General features: G+C 44.2%; 1 non-coding gene across 1 annotated transcript; it reads right to left on the minus strand.

Moving 5' to 3' along the window:
* Positions 1-695: 695 nt before the first annotated feature.
* On the minus strand, positions 696-814 carry LOC145390405 (5S ribosomal RNA). Its single transcript, XR_013895622.1, has one exon. It is a non-coding gene; the product is annotated as a 5S ribosomal RNA (ribosomal RNA).
* Between the last annotated feature and the right edge of the window lie 5,565 nt (positions 815-6,379).

The raw sequence follows: 6,379 nt of genomic DNA on the forward strand, positions 1-6,379 counted from the left end.
CAAACAGAAATGCGGGAAAACTGTGTGTGTGTGTGTGTGTGTGTGTGTGTGTGTGTGTGTGTGTGTGTGTGTGTGTGTGTGTGTGTGTGTGTGTGTGTGTGTGTGTGTGAGAGAGAGAGAGAGATACAATTACAGGTGGGAGAGAGGAAGAGAAAACTTAAAATGAACATAAAAGTTTGAATAAGAGGGAACTTGAGGGAAAACAAGAGAGTTGGAAAGAATGGGAAGGATAAGAGTAATGGATGATACAGATAAGAATTACAAAAATAATAACAAAACGAAGGAAAACTGGCATAAGAGACAGACAAATGAGAAGGAAAAAATGATAAATGAAAGGCAAAGGTAGAGGTAGACATGCATACATATATACAGACAAACATGTGTAAATACATACATACATACATACATAAAGACAGACAGAAACAGAGTTAAAGCAAGGGGAAGACAGACAGACAGACACACGTAGTCAACACATTTTTGTACTGATGAAAGGGAGTGGTCTTACCCTACGACCGACACACACACACACACACACTCTCTCTCTCTCTCTCTCTCAGTTCCTTGTTGTTTGCTTTTTCCATCCATCCATCCATTGCCAGACGCCATGTATCCCAAATGGGGTGGCCAATGGCTTAGAGTTAATTGTTTTACAGGGAGGGGCACTAATCCTCCACCAACCCCACTTGACGTAGGGATGCCAACAGCATCTGGTGTTCCCAGGCGGTCACCCATCCAAGTACTAACCAGACCCAACGTTGCTTAACTTCGCTGATCGGATGGGAAGCGGTGTACTCAACGTGGCATGGCCAATAATTTTTTTTTTTCCTTGATCACTTGTCTTGTCACTGTGCATTTTCGTTTTACGCGACACTTTCCTTTCTCTGTTTCACTCCATGTCCTTTCTTTCTTTCTAATTATATTTCCTAGCTGGACATATTCGTTCCCTGTACATCTCCTTTCTATTAGATCTCGTTTCATTAATACATCTCTCTCTCTCTCTCTCTCTCTCTCTCTCTCTCTCTCTCTCTACTGACATCAAACTATGACACATATATGTGTTTGCAAACGTACAGTATGAGTGTGCATGTGCAATATTTACCCTATTTATGGACATACTAGAAAAGAAAATATTATACTGTTTTTACCTTAACTTGGCCCAGATTTTCGTCTTTTTGCAGCTAATTTCACATAGGACAGTTGCAGAAAAGGACATTGCTACGGCTTTACATCTTTTCTATAGCACTTTTTCGTAACGAGGCCTATATTCAAGAGTTAATATACTGTTACAAATTAGGAATCAGTATGGAGAGATGGCAGTTTTAGGGAGAGATGGCAGTTTTAGGCCAAGTTAGCGTAAAATGGGTATAGTCACTTCACTACGATGACGTACTTTTCATTTTATACTTACTAGCACAATATAATTACGAGACTTTTCGAATTAGAGTAAGTAAATTATAGATGAGAGTCCTTGTTATCCCCCTCACTATAAGGGTACTCGGGCTGAAGGTGTTATGACTGCACTGGAATTCTTGTATTATAATTTTTAGCTTCACTTTATTTAGTAACATTTTCAGCTGCCACTTAAAACATTATAAAAGGGCATTTAATTCGTGTAAGGGCATTTAATCCGTCTAGGGACATTTAATTCGTGTAAGGGCATTTAATCCGTCTAGGGACATTTAATTCGTGTAAGGGGATTAATTAGTGTAACGGCATTTTAATTCGTGTAGGGGCATTTAATTCGTGTAAGGGCGATTAATTCGTTAAGGTACTGCTTCTACCTATTTTCCAGTACGGCTGGTTGCAGGGGGGCCCAGAGGAAGGACATTTTTCTGCTTGACTATACTATTCTTGAAGTTGGTTGTCTTACTATAATGATCAGTACGTCTTGAAAGAAGGCTACGGTTTGTGTGGTTTGGGTAGAGATTTATCAATGTTTCTCTCTCTCTCTCTCTCTCTCTCTCTCTCTCTCTCTCTCCACGCCACGTCTTTAAATAGCGCCTCAATATCTCTCCCTCTAGTTATCTCCCTGTCCCGTCACCTCTCTCGCTGCCTCCCCTCTGACACACTCTCTACCTTCCTCCTGCCTCTCCTCTGCCTCACTGCTTCCACTCCGCCGTACCCCCTACCTCCCCTGTGCCTCACTCACCAGCCTACATCATTACCTGGCTGTCCATCACCACCACCGCCGTCACCTGTGTGCCTACCTGTCTTCCTGCCTGCCTGCCTTCTTTTGGTCATTTCTATCTCTCGTATACCTCTGCCTACCCCCTTCTCATTCTGCCTGCCTCTCGCCAAACCTATGTTTATTTCTTCCTCATTCTGCCTTCCTTCCTGTCTGCCTTCCTTCTCTTTGTCCAGTTTTCTATTCCCATACCTCTGCCTACTTCTTATTCTTCCTGTCTGCCTTCTTCTTGCGCTGCTTCAATGTCTGTCTCTTCCCATACTTCTGTCTGCCTCCTCCTCATTGTGTCTGTGTGTCTGTCTGCCTTCTTCTTATCCCCAGTGCCTTCCTGCCTCTGCCTGCCTCCCTCTTCTCCCTTCTGCCTGCTTTCCTCTAGTTCTACCTGCTTACCTCACTCATATCCTACTTTCCTGCTGCCCTGCCTACCAGCCTGCCTGCCTCACTCATGCTGCCTACCTTCCTCTTTCCCTTGTCCTGCCTGCCTGCCTAGCTCTCTCTTAACTAGCCTGTCTGACTTCATTCTGCCTTATCTGTTTTCCTATCGCCTTAGCTTTCTCTCTCTCTCTCTCTCGTCTGTCGCCTTGTCTGCCTTTCTTTTCTGCTTATTTTCTTCCCTGCTTACCTCCTGCCTTGCCTGCCCGCTTGCCTATTTCTCTGCCTGTCTATCTTTCTACCTATTCATTGTCCTGCCTCCATGTTCCTCCACTTGTCTGCCTCCCTTCCTCCCTGCTTTCCTGCTTGTTTGCCTCTCTGTCTGCCTGTCTGTTTCCCTGTCAAGCTGTCTCCCTGTCTTCCTGATCCCTACCTGCCTGCCTGTCCCTCTTCTTTCCCGCTTCCCTCTCCTCTTCCCTGCTTCTGTCTTGCTGTCTGTCTTCCTCATTTCCTGCTACTTCTTGCCTTCCTACCTGCCTCCCCCCCTCTCTCTCTCTCTCTCTCTCTCTCTCTTGCTTTTCTTTGTCTATTATTTTTTCATTTCTCCCTCATTTTCTTTTCTTTTTTGTCTTTGTATATTATTCTGATGATGCAAGCAATGGGGAATCTGCAAGGTTCCTTCATATACACGAGGCATCATTTTCGGCGCCATTTCAGTAACCGTTCGAGAAAATTTGCTGCAGAGGAGCTGATGTAAACTGGGAGGAAAGATCAGACCCACATTATTTATTATTTTTATTTATTTTTGACTCTCAGGCCTCTATACCCACGCCAAGTTGATTAACACAATATGGCGTTACCTGTAATAGCGTACAAGAGTTATCTCGACCATGTGAGGGTTAATTAGGGTAGTGGTATCTGGAAATCAATCTTAACTACGCATGGACTGAGTACTTTTGAAAGCATGTGCGTGTGTATGTGTGAATGACTATGGCCTTTGCATGTATATAACCAAGTAAGTATGCGTGTGTACGTGTATGTGTACGTGCCATCGTTACATCAACTGCTTCTCTAAGTGTGTTTATGAGAGCGTGAATGAATGGGTGTACTATTCATGTATGTATGTGTATATGTGTGACCGAATGAATGACTACGACGTATAATGTGCAAGCTATTTATGAATGCGTGTGTATGACCAAGAGGACGATTATACCAAAGGCAGGATTATGAGAAGACAGACAGATAGACAACTGGGGAAGTAAAGGAGGGCTGTGGTGTCAGTGTGGGTGTGACTGAAAGTGTTGAGAACTTTTATGAGTTGGTTTGGGCAAGTGGAGAGGATGGAACATGAGAGAGAGACTAGATGAGTGTATGTGGGTGAGGTGGAGAAGGAGACCAATGATGAGATGACGCGATGGATCGGAGAGATATACAGTACAGTATGAGAGACGGGGCTGTGGGTTTGGAGAGAGGGCAGCTTCACAATATTCACTAGCTTTATGGTGGTGTAGAAACGATCGCTCCAGCACCACTACGTTAATATACATGTGGCAGCCTTTACTTTACTTGCACAAGAAGCATTACCACTCACAGACTCTCTGGTATGGGGGTGGCATTTTCAGAATACCTACGACTATGGCTCATTATGGCTCACACTACGACTATGGCTCATTATGGCTCACACTACGACTATGGCTCATTATGGCTCACACTACGACTATGGCTCATTATGGCTCACACTACGACTATGGCTCATCGCTGCGACTATGGCTCATTATGGCTCACACTACGACTATGGCTCATTATGGCTCACACTACGACTATGGCTCATTATGGCTCACACTACGACTATGGCTCATTATGGCTCACACTACGACTATGGCTCACACTACGACTATGGCTCATTATGGCTCACACTACGACTCACTGGCTGTGTTATGGGGTGGCATTTTGAAAACACCTTAGTAGTAAAAGTTTTAACATTGTCAGCCTCCTGGGACTCACTCTTAGCTCAGTAAAAACATATGGTCCTGACCCGTGTGGAAGACAAGAGCTGTACTGACCAAGAGAAGGCTAACAGTGACAATGTAAATACTCAGGCTTTTATACCTCACACTCACATGAATGAAATCGTCTGGCGCTGACCTTCCCATCTGCGAGATGATGAATGGCAATAATACTAACTCTCAGGCTCCTGCAACTAACATTCACCTGAGTTAAATTGTCTGGCATTAGCTGGAGTACTAGAGTTATCCGGACGATGAGACAGTTGATGGTGAGGGGAGTGGATCAAGAAAGACTGGTGGTAATAGCAGGTATAAAATCAAATTATTTAATATATACTTGGCCATGGATTCAGTATTGCAAGAACCGATGAATTTGCCATTCAGTGGGAAGCATGTAACTAAAATCACCCAACTGTGTCAAGCATATAAAAGAAAATCAACAGAAAATATTATCCTGTGAACAAAGGGGTAATGTCTCATTTTTCCCCCCTTCTTATCCCGTATACGATTTCTTTTATAGATTATGTGAGCACCCTAGGAGTGAAGGAGCTATTGAAGCTCATATAGATAATGCATTCATAAATATGCCCTCTGGTAATTGCAATAAAAATGACGAAACAAAATGTAATGCTTCGATACCGCATCAAATACACAGATGTGAATTTGTTGTTGAAATGGGAGGTTCCGGTTGGTCCGAGGTGGCATGATTTAATAAAGGGAGCATATTTGTTGGCAGCGTCCCGAGGAAAGGTAATATTTGGGTATCGTACACAGGAAAACAAAGGAATATCGCAAAAATGAATGTTTCACTCAAGAGGAAGGGAAAGAGCACCTTTGTATTGGTGCGTGCGTGCGGGTCGAGAAGGGGGAGGAGAGGAGGGACGAGGAGAGACGGAAGGGACGGAGAGAGAAACGGGAGGAGGGGACGGAGAGAGAAATGGGAGGAGGAGAGGGACGTGAGGGAGGATATGAGAGGATAAGAGGGACGGGAGTGACGGAGAGAGAGAAAGGAGGAGATGGACGGGAGTGTGGGGGGTGGGAAGGGCCAGGAAAGAAGGGGAGACGGGAAGGGACGGGAGAGAGAGGAGAGGCGGGGGGGGGGGAGGGCCAAAAATAAACGAAGAGGAAGATAGGGAAGGGGATGAGGGAAGGAGAAGAGGAAAAGGGGATGAGGGACTGAGAAAAAAGGGAAGGGGATGAGGGAAGGGGAGAGGCAGGGAAGTGGGGAGGGACGAGGAAGAAAGGGGAGGAGAGGACGGAGAGAGAGATAGGGTAGGAGAGTATTGGACAATATTAAAATATGGAAATTGAATTAACGGTCGTAGTAAAAAATATTAACAACGTTCCCACTGTTGACTCTAGTTTGTTCACACACACACACACACACACACACACACACACACACACACACAGGAACGAAATATATTCAGACAATCGTTCTTGACCAGGCTGTAAAATAACTAAAAATATTCCCTTTATAAAAACCAATTACTGCATCGTATCAAATACTTTGTTAGTGTAAAAAATTTGGAAAAAATGAAAATAAAGATAAAAAATGAAATGGTAGCAGCCTCCAGCACCAAATATTCCTACAAGCATCCCTCCTTCATATACCTCCTATTATACTGCATTAATTTGTCCCTACTCAGTAACGACCTCCCCTCCCACGACGTCACCCTCCCTCACATAATGGCTAAGAATATTCTTTCACTCTCAACCATTTATGTCCTTACTCAGTAACGACACCGTCTCCCACCATACACCCACTCTTCCACCTACCCTTCCACTCATCTACCTATCCATTAGCCATACACCC

Source organism: Coenobita brevimanus, chromosome 1 (assembly GCF_032717465.1).
Source record: "Coenobita brevimanus isolate Jiangsu-jjx chromosome 1, ASM3271746v2, whole genome shotgun sequence".
Classification (NCBI taxonomy): Eukaryota; Metazoa; Arthropoda; class Malacostraca; order Decapoda; family Coenobitidae; genus Coenobita; species Coenobita brevimanus.